Here is a 13,600-nt window from a genome sequence, read left to right as displayed (position 1 = left end):
TTTCCCTAACTATATTTCTCCACTAATCTTTTGCCAGTCCTTGGTGTCAGGAATAATGAAGATGTCCTTCCTAATTCATCACTTGTAAGTATATGAAAATGCACAATCTCTGCGGACAGCTTCATGTCTCATCTAAAAGATATTGCTTGAACATTACTGCATCCACCTCTACAGTTGTAAGAACTGCAAAATCAAATTCAATCAGGAACCAATAAGAGATCACACAATACTGTGGACAGTTTTCGTCGCCTTACCTAAGGAAGGATATCTTTGCTCTAGCAGGGGTGCATCGAAGTTTCACTAGACTGATTCCTGGGATGAGGGGATTGCCCCATGAGGAGAGTTTGAGTAGAATGGGCCCGTATTTCCTGGAGTTTAGAAGAATGGGGGATGCTCTCATTGAAACACATAGCATTTATCAAGGGTTAGACAGGGTACATACTGAGAGGCTGTTTCCCACTGGCTAGGGAATCTAGAACGAGGGATCACAGTCTGACAATAAGGGGTTGGCCATTTAGGACAGAGGGTGGAGAAATTTCTTCACTCAGATGACAACGAATCGTTGGAATTCTCTCCCTAAGGGAGCTGTAGAAGCTCCAAGGTTAAATATGTTCCAGACAGGGATGGGTAGATTATTGGATACCAGGGGAATGGAGGAATATGGGGATAGTGGGGGAAGGTGGAGTTGATGTTGAAGATCAGCAGTGATCATACTGAATAGTGGAGCAGGCTCAATTGGCTGAGTGGCCTTTTCCTGCCCTTATTCCTTATGTGCTGATGGTGATTGGGTAAAGAACAAGTGGCGACATGAGGAATTATTTCTGTTAACACAGTGTGGTGTGATCTGAAAGATCACTGGAATCAGATTCTTTGGTAAATTACAAAAGGGGGGATTTGGAGAAATACTTGAAGGGAGGTAAAGTTCCAGGGCTGTGGGGTAAGAGCAAGGGAGTGGGACTAATTGGTAACTGTTTCAGAAAGACAGCACAAGCACGACAGGCCAAAGGGCCCCACAATTCCAGTGTCATCCTTGAATGTAAAGATAAGCCCCGGCGTCTTTTACAAACAGTCGTCTTGAACCCCTCTCCCCGTCTCCTTCATCCTCACCTCCAACAACAGCTGCCAGTACCTCATGGATTTCTTTATCATTCAGATCGAGACGTTTCAATGAGCTGATTCTGCCACTTCCCTACTTTCTACAAGGCCACTGAACCAAACTTCCTCTAATATTCCCCCCTTCCCAAGCCCTGAACTGACACATATCTCCAGTTTCGTTCCTCTGTCTCCTCATGCCTTCTCCGAGCTCATCTTGTCCATGAGGCCCACCTCCTGCTCCCTCGGCCCTATCCCATTAACCTTCTGATCACCCATTTAACTGCCTGGCTCCCATCTTAACTGATATCGTGAAAGATTTTCGCTCTTTCAAATCTGCCCCTGAATCCTCCGTCCTTGCAAATACCGGCCATCTGCAACATTCCTTTCCTCTCCAAAGTCAGTTTTGTCGCCTCCCAAATCTGTGCTAAACGAGAGGGGGTGTAATTCTCGATTTATTCTTTGGAAATGAAGCTGGGAAAGTGGATGAAGTAGCAGTGGGTGACTGTTTTGGAGATAATGACCATAATACAGTTAGTTTTAGCATAATCATGGAAAAGAACAAAGATAAAACAGGAGTAAAAGTTCAAAATTGGAGGATGGCAAATGTTACGCAGTTCAGAGTTGATCTGGATACAGCTACTGGAAGAAAAATCAGTGGCAGACCAATGGGAGGCATGTAAAGCAAGATTCCACAAGCACTGTGCCGACATGTCCCCACAAAGATAAAGGGTGGTAGTGCCAAAACGAGAGCCAGTTAGTTATCTAGAAGCATAGAGGGAAAGATATGTTCCTATGATAAAGCAGAAAAGAAATCTTATGACAATCAGAAAAAACGAATGCTTTTGAAAGCCCAGAGGAGTGTAGAAAGTGTCGGGATGAAGTAAAACGGAAATTAGGGAAAGAAAGAGAGGACATGGAAAATATTGGGAGGTAAAATCAATGAAAACAAGAAGGCTTTTTTTTCAGTGCATTAACATGAATAGAATAACTAAGGAAAGCGTACAACACATTACAGATGTACAAGGTAACTTAGGTATGGATGCAGAAGATGCGGGCAGGGTTCTTAATGAGTACTTTCTCTCTGTCTTCACAAAGTAGAGGGGTGATGCAGACATTGTGGTTAAAGAGGAGTGCGAAATATTACATGTGATAAGCATAATGACAGAGGAAGTACGAGAGGGTCTGACATCAGTAATAGTGGATAAATTACTATCGGCTTGATGGATTGTATCCCAGGCTGTTAAAGGAAGCCAGGGAGGAATTAACGGATGCTCTGAGGATCATTTTCAAATCCTCACTAGGGACAGGCGAGGGACCAGAGGATTGGAGGTCTGCAGACATTGTACCATTGCTTGAAAAGGGTGTGCGGGATAGGTGAAATCATTATAGACTGGTCAGTCTGACCTCGGTGCAGGGTAAATTATAAGTATCAATTCTGAGAGATAGTATAACTGTCTTTAAAAGGCATGGATTAATCAGGGACAGTCAGCATGGATTTGTTAAGGGAAGGTTCTGTCTTACTAACTTAATTGCATTTTTTGAGGAAGTAACATGGAGGATTGATGAGGGTAATGCAGTGGCTGTTGTCTATATAGATTTTCGTAAGGTACTTGACAAGGTCCCACATGGCAGACTGGTCAGAAAAAGTAAAACGCACATTGGATACAGGGGGAATGTGGTGAGTTGGATCCAAAATTGGCTCAGTGACAGGAAACAAAGGGTAGTGGTCGACTGATGTTTCTTGTGAATGGAATGTGATTTCCAGTGGCATTATACAGGGCTCAGTGTTGGGTCCCTTGCTGTTTGAGGCATTTATAAAAGATTTATACTTAAATGTGGGAAGCATGATTAGAAAATTTGCAAATGACATGGAAATTGGCCGTGCAGTTGATAGTGAAGAGGATAGCCATAGACTCCAGAACTATAGCAACAGTTTGGGCAGAAAAGTGGCAAATGGAATTCAATCCAGAAAAGGGTGAGGTAATGCATTTGGGGAGGGCAAACAAAGCAAGGCAACACGCAATAAACGGGAGGATATTGAGAGGGGGTGAAGAAATGTATGTACCTTAGAGTGCATGCTCACACGTCCATAAATGTGGCAGGACAAGTAGATAGAGTGGCGAAGAAGGCAGATGGAATGGTTTCCTTTATTGACTGAGATATTGAGTACAAAAACAGGGGTACAATTCTGGACCTGTATAAAACGCTGGTTAGTTCACAGCTGGAGTATTGCGTACAGTTCTGGTCACCACATTACAGGAAGGACATAATTGCTCTGCAGAGATCCCAGAGGAGATTTACATGAATGTTGCCAAGGCCTGAAAGGCGCAACTATGAGGAAAGATTGGATAGATGCGGGTTGCTTTGCTTAGATCAGAGGAGGCTGAGGGGTGACATAATTGAGGTGTACAAAATTATGAGGGCCCTAGATAGAGTAGACAGGAAGGGTCTGTTTCCCCTAGCGGTGAGGTCAATTTCCGGGGGCACAGATTTAAGTTGATTGGCAGAAGGATTTGAGGCGACATGATGAAAAACTTTTTTCACCCAAAGGGTCGTGGTGTCTGGAATTCACTGCCAGGAATGGTAGCAGAGGAAAAAACCCTCAACACATTTAAAAGGTACCCGAACTCGCACCTGAAGTGCTGTAACCTGCAAAGCTACTAACTAGTTGCTAGAAGGTGGGATCAGAATGAGTGGATAATTTTTTTAGCCAGCACAGACATGATGGGCTGAATGGCGTTTTCCTGTGCCATAACATTCCATGGTTTCTATGGTGTGCCAGCCCAGTAACATAATCACATTGCCAACAAGGAAATATCCAGGGAATTGGAGCAGAAAAGTGATCCTTCAGAGAGTCACTGCGTGTACTGTGTGACATACGGGCCAGATTCACACTCCTACAAACTTCTCACACCCTCTCTTGGTTATAGAGTTGCTCCAGTGACGATCCTGGAAACGGCCAATACTAGATCGTGAGGAGAGATTCTTTCTCTCAGTGAGTTGTACGACTTTGGAATTCTCTGCCTCAGAAGGTGGTGCAGGCTCTACCTCGTCCTCTCTCTGTTTCTCCCTCACTCTACTTTTCTCTTTGTCTCTGACACTTCGTCTATCTCTGTCCTTGCCAATAACTCCCTCTGACTCTCCCTCTGTCTCTTGCTCTGATTCTCCCTCTGTCTCTCTTAGTCTCTCCCTCTGACTCTCCCTCTGTCTCTCTCTCTCTCTCTCTCTCTGTCTCTTTCTCCGTCTATCCCTCGAACTCTCCATCTGTCTCTCCCTCTGATTCTCTCTGCCTCTCTCTCTGCCTCTCCCTCTGACTCTCCCTGTCTCTCCATCTAACGTTCCCTCTGTCTAACCCTCTGACTCCTCCTCTGTCTCTCCCACTACCTCTGTCACTTTCTTTTCATCTCTCTCCCTCCTTCTATCCCTGGACAGTGGTGCTTTGAGCCATTTCTCGGTTAATTTTGTACCTGTAACTCTCTCCCTTATTGGGAACGTGACTGCAGTTTGAAAATATCAAGCACTGATCCAAGACTCACCCCTAAAGTGCTCACACTAAACCCCAAAAACGGACTGGGCAGATAATGGGGATTGTTACTGATTGTTACAACTTGTCTCATCCTCCCTCTGTCTCTCCCTCACATGACTGTCTCTCTCCATCTCTCTCCCACTCTCTCTGCCTCTCCTCACTCATTTACACTCCCCTCTTCATTCCCCCTCACCTCCCCCTCCCATTTCCCCTTCATCATCAATTTCCCCTCCCTGCCCATCCCCCTCTCCAACCAGTTCCACTCCCCTCCCCCACCGTTTACCCCTCCCCCACCCTTTTCCCTCCTCCACCCATTTCCCTCTCCCTCTCATTTCCCTCCCCCTCCCCACCCATCTCCCATCCCACATCCTTTTCCCCTCCCACACTAATTTCCCTCCCGTCCCTCACCCTCTTCCCCTCCCCCAACAATTTCGCCTCTCCCCCACCCTTTTTCTCTCTCCACCCAGTGCCCCTCCCCTTCCATTCCCCTCCCCGTGCCCACCCATTTCCCCTCCCCACCCTCCTCCCCTCCCACACCCGTTTCTCCTAGCACTTCGCACCCTCTTCCCCTCCCCTCCCATTTCCCTTCCCCGCCTGTGAAGCTCCGTCTTCGCGCCTCACCTTCTAAACGGTCATTCTTGGCAGTGAAGGTTCCGCATTGGCACAGAGGGTATTACATGTAGCGTGTTCCACATGCGCACAGCGGGTATCACGTGGAGAAGGAGGCGCATGCGCACAGCGGGTACATGTAGGGAAGAGGGGCGCATGCAGATAGTGGCGATCACTTGGCGAGTGGGCCGCTGCGCACTACGGGTATCACGTGGAGGCGGAATCCCATGCATAGAGCAAACAATAAATGAGGTGTTTGTAAACCTTCCAGAGTTCTCTTAAAATCCACTGCGTCACTGCCAGGGAGAGGCAGAGAAGGTGGAGGGGGAATTATTCCCCAGTTCCATTTCACAATTCACTCATTTTATTACCCACTGTACTCCTGATATTCAGTTCATCAATTAACTGTAACCGTATTCCAGCCAGGTAGAGACAGAGAGGTGGGAGGTGGAATGGAGGGGATTATTCTCCAGCTCCATTTAATAATGAACTCATTTTATTACCCACTGTATTCCTGACATTCAATACATAAACTAACTCTAACTTTATTCCAGCCAGGAAAAGGCGGGAGGGTGGTGCGGGGCGGTGGGGGGTGGGGGGTGGGATGGTGGGTAGGGGACGGTGGGGAGGGGGTGGTGGTTGGGGGAAGAGGAAATGGGGCCGAGTGTCCTCCTGCTGCTGCTAATTTACATGCTCATATATTTGTTTGCATGTTGAAGCTATTAGATGGTTGCAGGGAAACTGAATTGTCCTGCCAGAGAGAATGACAGAAGCAGAATCTATGATAACTTGAAGAAGAGGAACGCCTTTAAAGGTTGGAAGGAGGAATTGAAAATGACTATTGACCATTTTTGCTATTTAAGAAGGTGGGATTGTTCTCCATGGAGCAGAAAAGGTTAAGAGGGAGATTGACAGAATGGTCCCAGGGATAAGGGATATCAGTTAATGTGCAGAGACTGGAGAGGCTGGGATTGTCCTCCTGAGAGCAGATAAAGTTAAGAGGGACATAGACAGAATGGTCTCAGGGATAAGGGATATCAGTTAACGTGAGAGACTGTAGAAGCTGAGATTGTTATCCTTAGAGCATAGAAGGTTCCGAGGGAGATTGACAGAATGGTCCAGGGATGAGGGAATTCAGTTAATGTGGAGAGACGGGAGAAGGTGGGATTATTCTCCTTAGAGCAGAGAAAGTTAAGAGGGAGAGTGACAGAATGGTCCCAGGGATGAGGGATATCAGTTAACGTGGAGAGACTGGAGAAGCTGGGATTGTTCTCCTTCGAGCAGAGAAGGTTGCATTTGAATATGCTACACTGAATCGTCTAACGTTGTCAGCTCGAGGATTTACAGAACGGAAGTTAAATGGATTACTTGGAGGCAAATGGAGGGGCATGTTTTACAGGGTGAAGCCGAATCATTACATTACATCTTGCAGGACGGGAATTAGTGGTTGGGACGTGGACAGGAGGGTAACCATTTTAATGTGTGAACATAAAACTTAAATCTGGTGTTAGGGAAAAAAGAAAAACAGGGAATTGGAAGGTTCTATGTTCCACATGCTGCTGGGTGCAAAATTGGATTAGTATAGCAAACTCCGATGATATAAAGGACCTACCAAGGGAATTTTAACTTACCGACCCCGGCAGGAAACAGGTGAGAATGGGACTATCCCAACGTTCCTTCTTAAAGCTTATTTCACGTTAATCTGACTGGCAAGGCCTGGGGTTTGCGCACTTCATCTTCAGTTTTACCAGGGCTGCACGCTGCAGTGTTAGTTATTTACTTACAGTAGGGACGAAAATGTCCTCAAGATTAATGAAGCATTGAATTGTTAAGGCAATTCGTCCATTGTTGGTCACAGACTGGCCACAATGCCTGAGATAAACTGTTGAGGGAATAAGGAACCTCCTTCGGGAATTCTGTACTGTGTACCTCTACTCTTATCCATCTGCTACCACCCTCTGGCTATGTCCCTTCTCTGCTGCCTCTGTTGTTTTCATCATAAAAACATAAGAAATAGGAGCATTAACCCAGTCTAATCCCACCTTGTAGCATTTGGTCCGTAGACCTGTAGGTTATGGATCTTGAGGTGCATATCCAGACTCGTTTTAAATGAGTTGAGGGTTTCTGCCTCTGTTGTTCTCTACCCTTCCACCAATGGGAACAGTTTCTCTCCATCTCCAGTCTCAGGAGCCTTCATGGTTTGGCATGCCTCTATCAGATCACCTCACAATCTTCACTTCTCTAAGGAGAACAACACCAGCTTCTCTATGAATCTGCACCCTCTCTAAAGCCTTCACGTCCTTCCTATAGTGCGGTGCCCAGAATTAGACACAATACTGCAGTTGAGGCTGAACCAGTGTGTTATGCATGTTCATCGTAAATGGCTAATTGTTTCAGTCATTCATTAATTGTTTCATTGGATATTGACATTGTACCTACGAGCAGGGAAATGTTTGATGAATTACAGCGAGTGGCAATGATTACTGGGTCAAAACTGCACATGAGTGAAGAGAACATCCTACGCTCTCCAGAGACATTGACTGACTCGTCGCATGTATTTAGCATCTGACTGTTTTCAGCTGGCCCATGAAGTGCCTCTGTGTAGTTCTGGACTGAATCTCTGCCTTTCAATTTCTTCAACTCAATGGAGAATGTCCTGAAACTCCAGCCGCTCAACAGACTGCTGGATTGGCCTCTTATTTCACCCCAAGAGTTATTTCACAGCCCTGGCCAGGAGAATTGAAGCGTCCTCACAGGGCTTTGAAGGAGATTTTAAAGGAGCTGAATAGGAAGGCAAAACATCCAGCAAGTCCTGGGAGGGAATCGACATTTAAATCAGGAACACGAATCAACAGAGGGGAAAAATGTTTTCAGAAAATCAATGTGTTGCACAGTATCTGGTTCATTCCGTCTCCGATCCAATCTGAGGGTGTAAATGATAACTATCAATAGGAAGGGACAGAAGTCACAAATCAGTGTAATGACTGTGTGAGGGAATGTCCTGAGAAGAAGGGCGCAGTCTCACCAACAGACGAGTGACTTTTCCCCGTGCACCTTCACACAGTGAGAGACTATTTCAGTGGATACCGTCGGCTGCACTGAGTCTTTGGGAAATGGACTTTCTGGTTACATAGATTGTGTTTGTTAATGGTGGCAAGAGTTGAATCCGGTTGCGTATTTAATGACAAGGCGCGGTGACATTAATTCCCAGTTAGCCAATCATAATGAATATAAAAATTGGTGGGAATTCCTCATCAACTCTGATAGCATCTGTAGAGAGAGAGAGAAGCCGAATGACCAGATCAGGTCCAGAGCCCTTCCCCAGGATTTTCTGTGAGTTCCAAGTTATAGGTGTTGCCATGGGTACCCGCATGGGTCCCAGCTATGCCTTCCTTTTTATGGGATGTGTGGAACATTCCTTGCTATGTCTGATTCATGTCCCCACCCTTCATCTCTTCTTACAGTACATTGATGACTGTCTCGCTGCCACTTCCTGCCCTCACCCTGAGCTGGAAACTTTCAGTCAATTTGTCTACAATTTTCATCCTTCTCTCAAACTCACATGGTCCATCCAGAACCCTTCCTTTCCTCTAATTGTCTCTCTCCGTTTCTAGGTAAATCCTACCAGTATTCATTATCAGCCTATGGACACTCACAGCAACTGGGGCTACACTTGCTCAGACGCCATGTCCTGCAAGGACTCCATTCCATTCTCCCAGTTTCTCCGTCTCCATCACATCTGTTCTGATGATACAGCCTTCCATACGAGCCTTTCGGATATGTCTTCCTTTCTCATCAACCGAGGATTCCCCCACACTGTGATTGACAGTGTCCTCCACCATGTCTGATCTATTTCACACACTTCTGCCCTCACCATGTCTGATCTATTTCACACACTTCTGCCAGAGTGGCAGTAGGGCTCCCCTTGTCCTCACCTTCCATCTACCAGCCTCCATATTTAATGGATCACCCACCGCCATTTCTGCCAACTCCGTCGTGATGCCACCACCAAACACACTTTCCCCTTTACTCACTTTTCAGCATTCCGACCGTTCCCTCCGTGACACCCTGGTCCGCTCCTCAGTCACTCGAACACCTCCCCGCTTTCCCACAGCAACTTTCCCCGCAAACACAGGGAATGCGACTCCCCACATTCCAGGGCAACAAATACTCCTTCCAGGTGACGCAGTTATTTACTTGTACTTCTTTCAATTTACTATTCTCTAATCGCTGCTCACAATGTTAATTCAATCCCAATCCTCCACACTGCAGAGACTAAATGCAGACTGGGTGACCACTTTGCTGAACACCTCTGTTCAGTTTGCAAGCGCGACCCTGAGCTTCCTGTTGCTTGTTCTTTTATTTCTCCTCCTTGCTCTCACTCTGACCTTTCTTTGCACATCCTGCCGCAGTGTTCTAATGACGCTCAACACAAGCTGGAGCAGCAGCACCTCCTCTTTCGACTGAGTACTTTACAGCCCTGTGGACTCAACATTGAGTTCAATAATTTTACATCAGAATACGTGACCTCTTTTTATTCTTTGTTCGTGATTTCCTGGTTTGCCTTTATTTTGGTTTTCCCGCCTCTCCCACACCAACCTGATCATTTTTGATTTCTTAATCCCTTTACTTTGTGTTCTGATTGCGGTTGCCCTGTCACTTACACTTCATCCAGAATCGGATTTCATTTCTTTGCTTGACTTTGCACCAGGAAAACTTGTCACATTTCATGTCTCCTGCTCTCCAGCTTGACAGAAACCTTCCCTTGTGTGCGTCCTACCACTCCTTGAGTTCTCACACAGAAAGGGGTTCAGTTGCCATCGACCTTTCACTCTATTTTGCCTGGGCATGAACTCGTTGCTCTGCACATATTGGATGCTTTGTTTCCTACATGATACCATCGAATACACCTCAATTATACTTCAGTGGCTGGCTTTCAACATCTCCTAATGTCCTCTCTCACTGCAGTTACTGTCGACTGTCACCATCTCGTATTCACTGTGATTTGCTGCTTTGTCCATTTTGCTATGAGTCGAGGCTGGGTTTAATTCAATACCGATAAGCTTTTTAGTGATGCTTTTTTGTGAAACAATTCATGAATCTTCTGCAGAGCAAGTCCCACCTCAATAGGTCAGATTATCAAGAAAATATAATCTCATAATCAGATTTAAAATCATTTCAGTGCTCAGTGCTGTGAATATGTGTTGTGAATGCCTTCAGTGCTCTGAATGCCTTTTTGTTTTTCTACCAAAGTAGATCACTCCACATTTACTCATAATATATTCCATTTGCCGTGTTCTTGTTCATTCACTAAGCCTGTCCCAATCTCCTTAAAGCCTCCTTGCATCCTCCTCACAACTCAATTACCCACCTATTTTTCTGTCATCCGCAAATTTAGAAATATTCCATTTGACCCCCACATCCAAATCATTTATATAGATTGTGAACAGCTGTAGCTGAAGCACTGATCCTTGCGGTATCCTATTAGTAACAGCCTGCCATCCTGGCAATGACCCATTTATTCCCACTCTCTACTTTCTTTCTGTTAACCAGTTCTCAATCCATAACAGTATATTACTCACAATCCCATATACTCTAATTCTGTTTATTAATCTCCTGTCAAATGCCTTCTTAAAATCCAAATACAGCACATCTAATGGTTCTCCTGTCTCTATGATACAAGTGACATCCTCAAAAAAATAAACTCAAACAGGTGTGTCAAACTTGTTTTCCATTTCACAAATCAACGTTGACTCAGCCCGATCATATCATTTGTTCCAAGTGTTGTCTTATCACATTCTTTTTAACAGATTCGAACATTTTCACCAGTACTGACGTCAAACAAACAGGTCTGTAGTTCTCAGTTTCTCTCTCGCTTTGTTCTAAAATACTAGGGTGACATTTGCTCATTTCCAGCGTGCAGCAACCCTTCCAGAATCTATAGAATTTTGACAGATAACCGCCAATGCCTCTACTTTCTCTATAGCCAAAACCTTCAATACTCTGGGATGTAGCTCATCTCGTCCAGGGGATTTATGAACTTACAATCCAATTAATTTTTCAAGTACTACCTCTTTATTGATATTAATTTATTTGATCTCCTCATTTTTACAAGCCCCATGGTTCCCCAGAATGTCTTGAAAATTTTCTGTATCTTCCTCCGTGGAGACAGATACAAATTAATTGTTTATTCTCCCCACAATTTCCTCATTCTCGATCACAAACTCTTCTTTTTCTGCTTGCAATGGAGACACATTCGTCCTTGCTGATCGATTCCTTTTCAAATACATAAAGAAGCATTACGTTTCTAGCTAGCTTGTATTCCAAATTTCTTTTCCCTTCACCTATTAAATTATTGGTCCTCCTTTGTTGGTTTGTAAAAAAATTGTTTCCAATCCTCGGGCTTGCCACGTTTCCTAGCAGGCTTACAAGACTGGCCTAATGCAATCTTTATCTTATTTTGTTAGCCACGGTTGATTCACCATTCCTGTTGGGTTTTTGTTTCTTCGAGGAATATACATTTGTTGTAACTCGTGAACTTACTTATTTAACTACTAGCCATTACCTGCATACTGTCAAATCGTTGAATGTATTTCCCCAATACATAGTAGCCAACTTGCCCTTCATATCGTCATAGTTTATTTTGTTCAGGTTTAAGAGCCCAGTTTCAGAATGAACTATATCTTTTGATAAATATAAAATTCTATCATATTGCAGTCACGATTTCATAATGGCTCCTTTAAAGCAAGGTTATTAATTAGCCCTTTCTCATTACAAAATACTAAATCTGAAATAGCTCGATCCCTAGTTGTTTTTTTCAACATACTGCTCCAGGCATCCATCTCGTACACATGCTAGGCATTCATCCTCCACAGAATTAGTACTAATTAGGATGATGCAATCTATCTGTAAATTGAAAATGCCCATTGTTACTGTATTGCCCATGTTACATGCAGCTGTAATTTCCTGATTTTTACCGTGTCGAACATTACTACTGTAGTTTCGTGGTCTACAAAACATTTCCCACCAATGTTTGCTGCCCCTTAGCTCCACCCAAACTGATTCGATGTCTTCCTCCTTCAATCGAAGATAATGTCTCACTAATGCACTGTCTGGTTCTGCATTAACAGCGCTACTGCACATCCTTTTCCCCTCCGCCTATTCGTCCTAAATGACTGAATCGAGCATTAACATGTTCTGTCGTAATGACGCGCCAGGCCTAAATTAACCAAAACTTTAATACATTTAGAAAAAATCAAGGGCCACAATCCAACAGACGCAATTTGAAATCAGGGATCAAAAGTCAGACACAAGTGCAGGTAGACACATTGAATCCTGCCTCTGGGTGAAGGACAATGCCCAAGGCGGATGGACAGCCTGTCCAATAATATTCCTAATCCCAAAACTCTCTCACTTTCTTTACATGTTGTCATTACAGTTTTCAAAGTAAAACAAATGCCCCCAGGAGCATAGAAGTAAAATAAATTAAATTAGATAAATCAAAGCGAAAGATTCTCAAGAATAGGTGCAGCAAGATCCCAAAACTGTTTTGTCTTAGTTGTACTGACAATCTCTCAGCAACATCCCAAAACAAACAAATGCCAGTTAGAAAGCAAAGGATCAAAAGTGGTATCGATTGAGGCCACAACGCGAGCACACAACCCACACACACCAGACTGAGAGAAATATCCCTTCCCCTAGAGAGCGAGGGAGCGAGAGCGTTTGGGATTTGAACTGGACTCCTTTCCACCCAGACATAACACAGCTCAGCAGTTTGCTTCACCAGTGAATATGTTAAATGTTGGGATGTTATTCAATATGTTCCTCAGCGTCCTGTCCATTGACACATTAACTCAGCACGATCGCGGACAGAACCAGTTTGACCAGGGGCCCTGTTTTGTTGATATAAAACATATATCTCCATGTCCTTGTAGGGAGCATTACTGTAGTTTGGAAATGTCTGATACCCCTTACAGGCCGCACACAGAGATTGCAGAATGTTTGGGATGCAGTGAAACTTGCCAATTCCAACCTCAGCTCAAAACTCACGTTGAACAAATTCAGATCGATCTGCCTGTCTTTCTCTCCGTGTCTGTCTCTCTCTCCCTCACTCTTATTGTCTGTCTCGCTCTGTCAGTCACACTCGCTGTCTGTCTTTCTCTCTCCCATGCTCTGTCTGCCTCACTGTCGCTCCCCCTCTCTCTCACTCATTCTATGTCTGTCTCTCTCTCTCTTTCTTTCACGCTCTAACTATCAAACTTTCATTCGCCCTCTTTCTCTTTCGCTCATTCTCTCTCTCTCTCTCGCACATTCTGCTTGCTACCAGCCTCTCTCAACCTATTACTGTCACTCCTTGTCGGTCTGTCTCAT

This window comes from Heterodontus francisci, chromosome 21 (assembly GCF_036365525.1).
Source record: "Heterodontus francisci isolate sHetFra1 chromosome 21, sHetFra1.hap1, whole genome shotgun sequence".
Taxonomy (NCBI): domain Eukaryota; kingdom Metazoa; phylum Chordata; class Chondrichthyes; order Heterodontiformes; family Heterodontidae; genus Heterodontus; species Heterodontus francisci.
The sequence above is the reverse complement of the archived record's forward strand: the minus strand, read 5'-3'. Positions refer to the sequence as shown.